Consider the following 3,866-nt stretch of genomic DNA (forward strand, 5'->3'; position numbering starts at 1 on the left):
TTTGGCAATACTTGAAATAGATATATGCTCAGCTAAAAATTTAATTAATTAAAATAATATAAAAAAGTATTTTTGTTGTTGTAGTACACTACTGTTCGAAAAACCTATTTGCGAAATATACTAAGTTTCTATTAAGTATAATAGTCACTTCCGTCTGAAAAATTTGACGTTAAATTAAAACGTATAACTTTAATAAAATTGCTTTATTTTAAGATTATATACGTATTATGAGTATTATAAGCAAAGAACAACATTTTGTAAAAATTATTTAGTTAATTTTTAAAATTAAACATTGCATTACATGAGGGCTTTTGTTATTATTCTTTACTTTTGTAGAAGTAATACGAAAAATACTGTAAATAAATCCGAAATTATTAATTATAATTGAATAATTAATTCCATTCCTTGTAAATTCCTTTAGAGTGGTGTCATGTTTCTTGAGAAACTTAAATAGTTACCTTAAACACTGAAGGATTATCAACTGGTAAAACAAAAAAAAGGCTCAAAGGATCGGAAAATACACATTCAAGTTCAGAAAAAAAGAAAAAATTATATGTTATAAAGAGATATAGTGATTGGGATAGATATGACTGTTTATGACGGAAGTGACTATTTATTTAATAGAAACTACTATATTTGAGAGAGATATATGATATTTTTATAAACAAAATAATTGTTGAGATGCTTAAAAGCTTTTTCACTCAATACAAACAAACAAAATATATGAGAGACTGTTTTAATATTTAATATTAAATCCTCGTTTCTTTTAAATTCAATTAAATAATGCAGGAAATCATTTTAACTGACAGACAATAATTTTACGACTTAATACTGATCATTTCTATGATATTAAAGTGTATATAATACAAGAATGTTAATGATAATGAGCGCCACAAGCCTACAAAGTATCCCTGAAAATACAAATCAATTTTAATCTTAACTTCTCAATATCGATTCGAAGACAATTATTTTCTCATCTTCATTTTATCATTTAAATGTCATTCCCATAAACACAAAAATTATATTTCCTATATTTTTATTCATAATGAATTTATACATATTTGTGTGACATTGAATTGCAATTCATATTTGACACAATAAATTAAGATTTGCACAAAAGAAATTTATATATCTTAACCAGTTCAAAAGTAAATAAACTATGAATAATGCCAAAATACAATATAAAAGAATTCGCTAAATCTCATCATACAAAAACATCAACAAAAGGTAAATGAATTCAATTGATTTGCTGTTTTAAACTTAATAAGAATAAGTAAAATGTATATGAAATTGGTGACTTCTTTAACAATATTTTGGCCTTAAGATATAAATGGTTTTCGTATAATTAGTGCCACAAAGCTTTAAATAAGTCATAAAAAATATCGACTACAATAAATTTGTCTAATACAAAAGACAGCTTAAAAGAGACGACTTCAACTTTGGCTTAGAGTTTGAAATCCAAGTAAAATAATTAAAATTAATTACAGCGCCGCGGTTGATCAGAGAAAATTATTACAAAAGAAAAGATGATTCGTTGCCATGGTTAAATAAACTACAAAAAATACTTAACAAAAATAATATCTATAAAATCAATAAAATAACAATTGTATCAAGACAAAATAAAATATAAGTGTATATAATTTCAAAAATGAAACAATGAAATAAAAATAAGAAAATAATAAAAAAATATCAATAACAATATGACGAAGTACAGTCGGTAGTAGCGACTTTTATGTCGTAAAGATAACATAAAATGTATATGTAGGTATATAATGAGCAACTTCACTAAGTTACTTATAAATAAGTTATTAATGTTATTAAATTAGCACCAAACTTTTATTTTTAAATGTGATCTTTAATATATATGGTATATAGTGTACACCAAAATTTATAGAACTTCCTGAAAATATTGTAGATATTTGTAGTAAGATCATCAATATGCAATTATATATGTCGGTTAGGTAGCTCTTTCACTATTATATTGTTAAAATTCAATGACATTGAAACATATAAAACCCAAGTTGTTACGTCTTCTATATATATATTATATTAGAACGCATCAATACTGATTTCAATATGATGGAGCACTTTATGGATGGTGACAACATAGAGATCTATAAGTCCGACTTGAAAACATATTTAACTTAACTTCCTTTTTGCAAAGGAGAGGCTTCGAAAAGTAGTGAACTACAACAACAAAAATTGTTTTAATATTATCTTTAAATAATAGAATTTTTAACTGATCATTTCTTTTTCTTTCGACCATTTTGATATTTCCAGAAATGTCAAATACTCATTATCAGTGCTCTTAAAATTATTTCTTATATTTAATTATTCGTAAATAATTTTCTGAGAATGCAAGTACCAAGGATTAAACTCGTGCCCTGCCAAATTTAAAATTTAGAGTCAGTGTTTATTAAAGCCGTACTTGATGTGTGTGTTCGAACTTGGAGTTTTGTTAATTTGCTGTGAACGTTCATCAACAAATTCATTTTCCAATATTAGAACAATGTAAAAAAAAAAGAAAAGACTAGCAATATCATTCTTAATTCGTGAAAAGGGCAATAGTTACTCAAATAGATGATAAAACATGAGCCTGGAGTGAAAAAACAATATCAAAGTCGTCCAAAATTTGTTACTTATCAAGGCAATGGTAATGTAAAATAATTTTATTGTAATACCGCAATCGTCCTATTTTTTTGATATAAGACTTCTTTCTATTTCCACTCAACATTCAAAGTATAACCTTTCTCAAGAGTAGATAAAATCAATACCATAATTAAAAAGAAGTTTTCAGATGAGTTTTTCAACACGGAAACTATAGTAATGTATCTACAGAGTAACAAAGGGACAATAATACTTTGAATGAGTTATAGTGATTTTCGAAGATTTGGTAAGTACTTTTGGAAAAAATTTTAAATACTCGTTACTTTTTTTATCCAGCGCTTATATTATATGAGGACTATACATAGTGACAAATATTCCACATATATATCTATATAAATAAATTAATAAAACTATTTTGTGTTAATTATCAATTCACATCGCTTTTTAAAGAAATATGTAATATCTATCAAGTTAAGTTTTAAAAAATTGTATTTTGAAAACTATTACAAAATTATACGAAGTTCATATTTTTATAGGGCTCTACGAAAGTCAGTTCATACCAGCACCAATTGAATTAATCGGTAATATGTACAATCAACAGTTTCATTTGTTAAAATTAACTTTAAGCTTGTAATTATTGATAAAAGATATATGCTCAAACGAAAAAAAAAATAAAAATTGAGGAATCGTGTTGGCTTGACTGTCAATTTTTTCAGTTTTGGACAACATACAGACAGCACCGTTTTCGTACTCGTACAAGGCAAGTGCTGAAGATTTGCGGAAGTTCATCAAATGCATGCCTCGATAAAAACTTTGAAGATATTTTTTTTTGATAAAATCATTATTACTAATATTTGTAACTAAATTAAATTATGATGCTATATTAGAAAGTTTTAATCATTTATGAGTTTATAATTTTGTAAGATACTCGATTGGCAGTAGTACGAGTAAATGAAATTTATAATCAAACTTTTACTCTTAAGCCCTTCTTCGTGCTCGGTTCCAGCTGTAGTTACACAGATGAACGGATTTTTAACACTTTCTGCTGAAAACTAATTAAATTTATTTTTAAATTGTGTTTAAATATAACTTATCTTAATTTTACTTTCATTTAATTACCGCTTTAGTTTTGAGTATGTGTTATAGATATTTTTTTTACCAAGTTCAGATAATTGTTGAAAATTTTAATGATTGCTCGTATTTTGTGGAAATAATTATGAACGGCTGTTGTAAAAAATAGTCATTTTTAGTTGCAATCT

The sequence above is a fragment of the Teleopsis dalmanni genome, chromosome 2, assembly GCF_002237135.1.
Source record: "Teleopsis dalmanni isolate 2A chromosome 2, ASM223713v2, whole genome shotgun sequence".
Lineage (NCBI taxonomy): Eukaryota > Metazoa > Arthropoda > Insecta > Diptera > Diopsidae > Teleopsis > Teleopsis dalmanni.